Source organism: Littorina saxatilis, unplaced genomic scaffold, assembly GCF_037325665.1.
Source record: "Littorina saxatilis isolate snail1 unplaced genomic scaffold, US_GU_Lsax_2.0 scaffold_506, whole genome shotgun sequence".
NCBI classification, from domain to species: Eukaryota; Metazoa; Mollusca; class Gastropoda; order Littorinimorpha; family Littorinidae; genus Littorina; species Littorina saxatilis.
In genome coordinates this window covers 25,304-35,649 of record NW_027126869.1, presented here as the reverse complement: position 1 = coordinate 35,649, position 10,346 = coordinate 25,304, and the positions used below count along the sequence as shown (strand labels likewise).

The 10,346-nt window shown below is 37.8% G+C and overlaps 1 long non-coding RNA gene across 1 annotated transcript in view; it reads right to left on the bottom strand.

Annotated features, from left to right (window-relative positions):
* Window positions 1–230: 230 nt before the first annotated feature.
* Window positions 231–10,346, bottom strand: part of LOC138955364 (uncharacterized) — a 29,917-nt gene continuing 19,801 nt past the window's right edge. The window contains exon 2 of the long non-coding RNA XR_011452212.1: window positions 231–1,911. This is a non-coding gene — a long non-coding RNA (uncharacterized lncRNA). The remainder of the gene's footprint in view (window positions 1,912–10,346) is intronic.

Sequence of the window (10,346 nt, the reverse complement as noted above, 5' to 3'; positions counted from 1 at the left end):
TAAAATAAACAATAATACATTTTTTGTAAATAAGTGAGGTACATGTTTAGGTTGGGGAGGGGGGGTTGCGCAACCCCCATAACCCCCCCCCCCCCCCCCCCCCAGCCGTAGTCCGGCCCTGCATTAATTGTCACTGTATGGTGTGTGTGTGTCACTGTGACCAGAGATACATATGCTCTATTTGAGTTCATACAACTTCCAATTCCATTCAAACGTTAACAAAGTGTTGCTTTCTTTCTTTCTTTCTTTATTTGGTGTTTAACGTCGTTTTCAACCATTCAAGGTTATAACAAAGTGTTGCTGGTATGCGACTGAACATGTTCTATTAGGAAAGCAAAGCAAATTCCAGTGTACATAGTGGTCAACATAAAAACAATCAGACGCATCGATGCAAGACATTTATCAAGTGGCTGACAATTGATTTTGAAATGAAAACTGTTTGCAAAATATCTCGCTGTCAAAATTATATCTTGAACAAGTACACAAAGGAATTAGGTTTGAACCATAGCAAAATGAATATGTTTCAATTTTTCATGTTGCAGACTTTAAATTTACATGGACTCATGAAAATACAGAACAGGCACTGAACAAGCCATGTGATACAATACTGAACCAAATAGGAAGAGAAGTACATTTTAACGACAGCAGATTTTAACACCAAAAATCGACACCTAAGACAACAATCAAGAAGTTCAAATTCAATGTACATGCACTTGATCAGATAGGATAGTTTGTACTGCATGAAGAAAGATCATACACAACACACTACAGAGATCCTTCCTGATTGTTCTCAACATTGTATGTTTTCAGCTTTTTCCTCAAACTCCTTTCTTTCCATGTGCATTTCATTTTGTCCAACATTGTATGTTTTCAGCTTTTTCCTCAGTCTTTTCTTTCCATGTACATTTCATTTTGTCCATCATTGTCTTCAGTTTGTGGTGGAGTCTTATTTAAAAAAAAACAGAACATTTTGCAAAGTGTCTTCTTGAACAGCTTGTGAAAGATCAAATGAATACAAAGTGTCATAAAAACACACCGGAACAGCATCACTGTTCCTGCATGGTTCAATAAAGTCATCTGCTTTTGCCTGTGTGTTGATGCACAGGTTTCCCAGAAAATATGTTCCATGGACATCAAATCACCAAAGGGAAGTAATCGCTCTTTATGCATACGACATGTGTAATAGATTAAGCGAGAGTTGTACGGAACCGTTTCTCCTGGCACGAGAGGATGAAAGTCGCTTGTATATTTCAATGCTTGTTATTCTCTCAGGTGCCAGGAGAAAAGGTTTTGTACAACTCTCGCTTACTCTATTACACAGTCATGTCGTAGGAATAAAGAGCAATTACTTCCCTTTGGTTATTTGATATCATCAACGCTTTGCCTCATTCTGTTTAAGATTTCTGCTTTGTATTGCATGGACAGACACATCTGCAATACATTGGGCTTGACAAAGGTCAGTTTGCCCTTGTTCAGCATGCTTGTCATGTCAGGGGTGGTTTCACTCTCTTCACTGTAGGATTCAGGTGCGCAAGTCAGGGCTTCCAAACACTGCAATTTCTCATCTCTGTACGCACTCTTTTGGAGACACCAAACTCTCTGTTTTAGCTTTTTGGCAACACATCCTCCAACATACTTTCCATTGTCCTCTTCATCCTCTTTGATTTCTAATGCACTTACTGGTTCCCTAGTTTTTCTTCATAGGCCTTTAAGACACCAACAGTATAAACATGTTCAAGGCAATCCAGGCTGAAACTGCAGGGGATACTGTCAACTCAGTAATGCCTGAATGCTGGGTTGAAAAAGCAGAGTAGTACCTGGCCCACGTCTTCTCCTTGGCAGCATTCCCAACCTTGCCTCAGGGAACTAGGCAGTCATGAAGAAGCAGAAGTTTCTCTTCCAGATCTGCACCTAAAACACAGAAAATAAAATATTATAATTAAAACAACACACAAATATAGCAGAAATCAACCCAAATGTTCATGACAATGTGCAAAGCAAACATGTGCAAGTCAATTAGATTTAGAGTCAGAATACTATGCAATAGTACATCAACTCTGCAAGACAATGGATATTATGCAGAACATCATAATTTCGTGAACAAAACAATAAATCAAAAGTGATTGACTGTGTCCCAAAGGACATAACAATCAAGAATATACTATTTTCATTAAATGGGATATATATTTGTTTTTGAAAAAATCTGTGCTGGTAGCTTCCCGTAAGGCATTCGGAAGAGCGTTCCAGAGACGGCCACCTGAATAAACTAGACTAGACTTAAATAAGTCTATCCTAGGAAGAGGAGTGTTAAATTTCATAAGGTGGTGTGAATTCTTCAAAGAGAACTTTGAACAAATGGTTTGGGGTAGAGTTTCGGATATAATTGTATGCATAAAGATTCCTTTGTTGAAAAGCAGTCTTGACTTTAGAGGTAAGATCCCTAAATGTATGTAGCCTAACTCTGTGAGGGTAGTGTGCTTTAGTAATACTACTTTTAGCGCTCTTTTAAGTAATCTGCTGAGTGGTTTTAAGGAATTTTCACTTGCTGAGTCCCATAGAGTGGATGCGTAATCAATAACAGATTGAATATGAGCAATGAAGAATAACTTTCTGGTGTGGCAGTTCAGGAAGTGTTTAATTCTAGATAAGAGATACTCTTTCTTTGACACCACTTTACTAAGTTGCTCTATGTGGGTTGACCAAGACAAGTTGTTATCAATATTAACACCCAGCAGTTTGTGATGAGAGAGAGAGAGAGAGAGAGAGAGAGAGAGAGAGAGAGAGAGAGAGAGAGAGAGAGAGAGAGAGAGAGAGTGTGTGTGTGTGTAGAGAGAGAGAGAGAGAGAGGGAGAGAGAGAGAGGGAGAGAGAGAGGGAGAGAGTGTGTGTGTGTGTGTAGAGAGAGAGAGAGAGAGAGAAAGAGAGAGGGAAAGAGAGAGGGAGAGAGAGAGAGAAGGAGAGAGAGAGAACGAACGAATGAACGAACGAACGAACTTTATTACTCAAGGATGGAGATTTTAGGCTCACGCCTAGTCTTACAATCTGTCCCTGCTAAACTAAGACATAAAAATAAAGACAATAAAAGGACAATTGTCAATCGCAATCATACAGTATTACTAATTACAACATTACCTATTCGACTACATAATGCATAATAGAACATTGAAATGTACATGTATGTCAATATAATACAAAGAAAAGTCGACTCGCACACACACGCGCGCCGCATGCCTGCAATGACGTTCGCACTCAATACAACACACACACTCACACACACACATACATACTAACACACACATACACACTCACACAAACACACATACATACACACACACACACATACACATATGCGCACACACACATACACACGCACGCACGCACACACACACATACACACACACACACACACGCACACGCACAACTTCATCATCATCATCATCATCATCATCATCATCATCATCATCGTCGACATCCTTATCATCATCAACAAAATATATAGAGGTTAGTGATAGCAATGCATTCTTGCTAGAAACAGCTTTATAATGTAACTGTTCGTGACAACAGATATTTGCGAAGCTGCGATTTGAAGTGTTTAATCGCGCAGAGAGAGAGAGAGAGAGAGAGAGAGAGAGAGACAGAGAGAGAGAGAGAGAGAGAGAGAGAGAGAGAGAGAGAGAGAGAGAGAGAGAGAGAGAGAGAGAGAGAGAGAGAGAGAGAGAGAGAGAGAGAGAGAGAATAAAACATTGAAGAAAGGCAAACACTAAATACTGTGCGGTAGATATGTTTGAGATCAGCGTTCATCATTCTCTCTTTAAAAACTAATTCACTTACATCTTAAAGTTGTGAAATAGACATTATTAAACAGATGTGCCCCACTTAAAAGTATTTACAAAATCATGTTCATAATAATGTGTTCAATTAAGTATGTCTTAAAACATTTAAATGTATGTACACAGTGATGCACTCACCTTTCAACAGACCTTGAATTGTCGGCTTTTTTTTTCAATAAACATTTTTTTATTTGGCTTTCTCGAACCACATTTGTACGTACACGTTTACATGTGCCTTTTTACGTGTATGGCTTTTTTGTTGTTGCTGAATTTAACGTTGGTAGTCTGAAGAATTATGCTTCATACTGACGGAGTAGGCTATATTTTTGCATCATAAATATCACGCAAAACAATGTCCATGAACAATTCTTTATTCTTTTGAAAATGTTCAGGTAAAAAATATCTGGCAATGAGAAATGTTAACGCAGCGCTACATACGCATGTAGATAGTTCCTATTTCTTTTAGTTAACTTTTTTTATGGGTGTGTGTGACGAAGGCCCACGCAGACAAAATTCAGACGTGGGCCTGTACTGCTTAATATTTTGCTTTAATTCATGCAGGCCATACCTTTTCCTAGCATTGTTCTTGGATTATCCATCTTCATTTTCGTCACACATGTTCACTCCTTTAAAACAAAACAACTTTTTTCATCCTGACAATTATAATGGTAGCATTTTGTTTCTCACTTTCATCTTCAAAGTGGTTGTTTTAATATCACAGAATTCGGTTTCCCTATCTCCGGCGTGAATGCTTCATAGTCTCTCAATGATATTCGTCTCAATCAAGAAAGCTGGAAAAAAGTACATTCTTTATTCTTACATTTATGTGAGTCACTCATCAGCCACCTGGTCATTTGGTCATGCTCTCTCTCTCTCTCTCTCTCTCTCTCTCTCTCTCTCTCTCTCTCTCTCTCTCTCTCTCTCTCTCTCTCTCTCTCTCTCTCTCACACACACACTCTCTCTCTCTCTCTCTCTCTCTTTCTCTCTCTCTCTCTTTCTCTCGCTGCTCTCTAAATCTCTCTCTCGCTCTCTCTCTCTCTCTCTCTCTCTCTCTCTCTCTCTCTCTGGCTTGCTTGCTAGATTACTCTGTTTAAAGGTTAGCTTTTATCTTAAACATACATGTATTCATACGTTTGTAAGGCCAACAAAATAAATAGGTGTGGTTAAGGTAACATAGCCACAAAAAAATAGGGTAGGAAGGTAGGCAATCACTTTTTTTTCTAATGTATACAAATTAAACCTACTTGACAGGGAAATAAGTGTGCGACTATGTATATTCAAGCGTGTAGCATTCGCAACCGAAGAAGATGCCGCCATTTTTGTCATGGCAAGCGTCTGTTGAGCCTTTTTAGTAGAAGGAGTTATTTCCCTTTCATCGTCTGTCGTCTGCATGACGACTCGAGCGCTTTCGCTTTCATTGCTTTTTCTGCACTCGTTTTTTTGTTTTCATTTTTTGTTTTTGTTTTGACAAATGTACTAAAAAGTTATATGGTCGGCCCCTATTTTTAAATTTAGTCAAGTTTTGACTAAATGTTTTAACATAGTGGGGGAATCGAGACGAGGGTCGTGGTGTGTGTGTGTGTGTGTGTGTGTGTGTGTGTGTGTGTGTGTGTGTGTGTGTGTGTGTGCGTGTGTGTGTATGTGTGAGTGTATGTGTGTGTGTGTGTCTGTATGTCTGTCTGTCTGTCTGTCTGTCTGTCTGTGTGTGTGTGTGTAGAGCGATTCAGACTAAACTACCGGACCGATCTTTGTGAAATTTTACATGAGAGTTCCTGAGTATGAAATCCCCAGACTTTTTTTTTTCTTTTTTTCGATAAATGTCTGTTATGACGTCATATTCGGCTTTTTGTAAAAGTTGAGGCGGCACTGTCACACCTTCATTTTTCAATCAAATTGATTGAAATGTTGGCCAAGCAATCTTCGAGGAAGGCCGGACTTCGGTATTGCATTTCAGCATAGAGGCTTAAAAATTAATGAATGACTTTGGTCATTAAAAATCTGAAAATTGTAATTAAATTGTAAACAAGTCAGCAGGACCTGACGGTGTCAAGCCTAAGGTATTGTCCATCTGTGCTGATCAGCTGTGTAAGATTTTTCACACCATGTTTTCCATGTCTTTGTCTTTGTGCAAAATTCCATCTGCTTGGAAAACTTCTTGTATTGTGCCAGTGCCGAAGAAGCCTAAGGTGTCATGTCTGAATGACTATAGGCCTGTAGCTCTCACTTCTCACATTATGAAAGTTTTTGAAAGACTGGTGTTGACTGTTTTGAAGGTCCAAGTTGCTGCTTTTCAAGATTCTTTGCAGTTTGCATACAGGGCCAAAGTAGGGGTTGATGATGCACTACTGTTTATGTTACATTCTGTGTACACACATCTGGAGAAGAGCTCTGCTTGTGTTAGAGTTATGTTTTTTGATTTCTCTTCTGCCTTTCAGACTATTCAGCCTCATCTTCTGGCTCAGAAGTTACAAAACATGTCTTTGCATCATAGTACAGTGAAATGGATTCTGGATTATTTAGTAGATAGACCACATGCACAGTTTGTACGATGGAATGGTACTTTTACATCTGACATGATTAACACTTTCACCGGAGCACCACAAGGAACAGTTTTGTCACCCTTTTTGTTCACCCTGTATACATCTGATTTTAAAGTACAAGGAGAGTCATGTCATCTTCAGAAATTTTCTGACGACTCTGCCGTGGTTGGTAGTATTCTTGATGGTGATGAGAGCTTGTATAGAGAACATATTGATGATTTTGTGTCTTGGTGTGATTCCAACTTTTTAGTATTAAACGCAAGCAAGACGAAGGAAATGATTTTTGATTTTCGCAAAAAGAAAGACACTGTCCATCCTGTAGTCATCAAAGGTGATGCGATTGAGATAGTCAGCGAGTACAAGTATTTAGGTGTAGTTTTAGATAACAAGCTAAGCTGGTTTAATCATGTTGATAAGACGCAGTCAAGATTGTTTTTCCTGCGCAAGCTGAGATCATTTCATGTGTGTAACAAGATGCTGTACATGTTTTATCAGAGTATGGTGTGCAGTGTGATGGTGTTTGCATCAGTGTGTTGGGGAGGGAATGCCACTGCAAGGGACACTGGCAGGCTGAACAGGCTGATAAAGAAAGCGAGTTCTACTGTAGGCCAGAGCCTTGACACCCTTGAAGTCCTTGTTGAAAGAAGGCTTGCCAGTAAGTCCAGAGCTATTCTGTTCGACCTAGGGCATCCCCTCCACGACGCACTGATGGATCTCCGCATCACCCGGAACGCTCGGTTTCTCATGCCGAGGTGTCGAACGGAGCGTTTTCGGCGTTCTTTTGTTCCTGCAGCTGTGAGATATTTTAACAACAACCGAGCCATTGTACTGTCCACAGACTATAAGTGATGCCTTTTAAATGTACCTCTTAGTGATAGATTTAATATGATTTGATGACTGTTTGACCTTTGATCATAACTAGTGCTGTGATAATGAGCTTTAGCACTGTTGTGATGGTGATGCCCAATTGAGTCTAACTACCTGATGGCTAATCTACTGTGATACCTGTGATAACTGATGATGATTACTGTGATTGGTTTTATGTGTTTGGTTGGTCTCTTCTTTTGGTAGTGCAATAGCGTTAATTATGGATTGTTGTTATCATCATTTGCATGGGGACTTGTCTGTTAGTCCAAACAGTGATATGGTTATTGTGATATTCTTGGCTGCACTTTAACATGGAATGTATGTATGTATGTATGTATGTATGTATGTATGTATGTATATATGTAGGTATGTATGTAGGTATGTATGTAGGTATGTATGCATGTGTGTTGGTGTGTCGGTGTGTCAAGTGTGCAAGTAAAAAGGGTATTGTAGTTGTACATATATTACTTTAGATATTTTTTTGTTATCATGGGTTTTATGAATTTTCTTCTCTTATTCTTTTATAATTATTAATTAATGACCTATATGTGCTGATGACCAATTTAATTTCCTTTGTTGGATCAATAAAATGTTATGAGTTATGAGTTATGAGTTATGAAATTTGTTTTTTTTTATATAAAACGATCCAAATTCATCTTATTCTACATCATTTCCTGATTCCAAAAACATATAAATATGTTATATTCGGATTAAAAACAAGCTCTGAAAATAAAAAATATAAAAATTATGATCAAAATTAAATTTCCGAAATCAGATGTAAAAACAATTTCATCTTATTCCTTGTCGGTCCCTGATTCCAAAAACATATAGATATGATATGTTTGGATTAAAAACACGCTCAGAAAGTTAAAACGAAGAGAGGCACAGAAAAGCGTGCTATGCAGCACAGCGAAACCACTACCGCGCTAAACAGGCTCGTCAGTTTCACTCCGTTTTGCACAAGCGGCGGACTACGGTCATTGTGAAAAAATGCAGTGCGCTCAGTTTCATTCTGTGAGTTTCACAGCTTGACTAAATGTTGTAATTTCGCCTTACGCAACTTGTTTCTTAGGCCTAATGAAGTTCATTTTCACCTTCCCATTCCTTTTCTCTGGCTGCTCCCTCTTCCCTTTCTTCTTTCCACTCTTGCCTCGCTTGCCACGCGTCCCATCGCCCTTGACTCACCTCACCCCACTATGATACGGGTGCGAACTTACTTCGGTTGAGCCAAAAACAAATTGCGAAATACTAGGCCCATGAGTTCGAGTCAACCTTTCAGTCTTTGCTGTTGTCTTGTCACACAAACTATAAAACGTGCAACATTTATTTGATGCAGTTCATTTTCGGGTGAAAATTTTGGAAAGATATTTGAAAGGTAGGGAGGCATTATTCACATTCAGTTACTTCGTCTTATCTACCACATTGTACGAATAGGTCAGTCTTTTCATTTCTATGCAAATTCTGTCATGTTTGCTGTTGTTAAACATCTATTTTGTGGTTTGATGTTTGTTTGTTTCTTTCTTTCTTTCTTTCTGTGAGGGTTTTCGTTTTCTTTCTTCATAGCTTACCTTCTAATCTTTCTTTTCTTTCTGATTTTCTTTGTTTCTGACTTTCTTTCTTTTTCTCTTGCTTTCTTTTGTATTCTGTCATTCTTTATTCCCTTGTGCTGGTATCAGAACCAATTTTAAATGGTTTTCTTGATAACTGTCATTTTTACATTTAGTCAAGTTTTGACTAAATGTTTTAACATAGAGGGGGAATCGAGACGAGGGTCGTGGTGTATGTGTGTCTGTCTGTGCGCGTGTGTGTGTGTAGAGCGATTCAGAATAAACTACTGGACCGATCTTTATGAAATTTTACATGAGAGTTCCTGGGAATGAAATGCCCAGATATTTTGTTCATTTTTTCGATAAATGTCTTTTATGACGTCATATCCGGCTTTTTGTAAAAGTTGAGGCGGCACTGTCACACCCTCATTTTTCAATCAAATTGATTGAAATTTTGGCCAAGCAATCTTCGACGAAGGCCGGACTTCGGTATTGCATTTCAGCATGGAGGCTTACAAATTAATTAATGACTTTGGTCATCAAAAATATAAAAATTGTAATTAAAATTATTGTTTTATCAAACGATCCAAAATTACTTTTATTTTATTCTTCATCATGTTCTGATTCCAAAAACATATAAATATGTTATATTCGGATTAAAAACAAGGTCTGAAAATTAAAAATATAACAATTATGATCAAAATTAAATTTCCGAAATCGTTTTAAAAACAATTCCATCGTATTCCTTGTCGGTTCCTGTTTCCAAAAACATATAAATATGATATGTTTGGATTAAAAACACGCTCAGAAAGTTAAAACAAAGAGAGGTACAGTAAAGAGATACTCGCTAATACCATAAATATTATATATGCATTCTTAAACGGATTTTTGTTTTGATGTACAATTTTTATTCAATTTTCTTTTCATGTTTGCTTGCTTTTCATTTAAGGCTGGGGTTCACACCTGAGGCCATATTTCAAAGTGGTTAGGCAGTTTTAAAGGTTTGTTTTTATGTTAGTTCAGTGTTTTGTTTATCAGAAAAAAACAAAATGAATAGAGCTTGTCGCGCAAAATTTTGAGATAGCGACTGAAGTTTGAGCATAGGTATGAGATTTTTTCACGCAAACCCTACTGAAGAAATTGTGATATTGTATTGTGAATATGTTAACAAAAAAACAATCGGATGATCAGAAACTGAAGAAGAGAAATAGGGAAGCAAAATAGAACATCAAACATAGTGATTTTACAAGTGAATTTGGAAAAAAAAACCTTATGTATCCATTTTTGAAGCCCAATTTGAAGCATGGAACACAGTCAAACATAAATTAAAAGTGTTAAAGTGGTTACAGTGTTCAGAAATAGTGTTAAATAACAAGTTGAGTTATCCCTCTTCACAAATTTTAAAAGAAATGCACCTCTTGTCGCGCACATTTTTTAACTGTGATGCTTTTACTACCCCCACCCCCTACTCATTTTTCAGAAAAGAGTGCATATTATCTTCCAAATAGACAAGCAAGGTAGTCAGATGATCAAAACTTCAGAACAAAAATAGGGAAGCAAAAT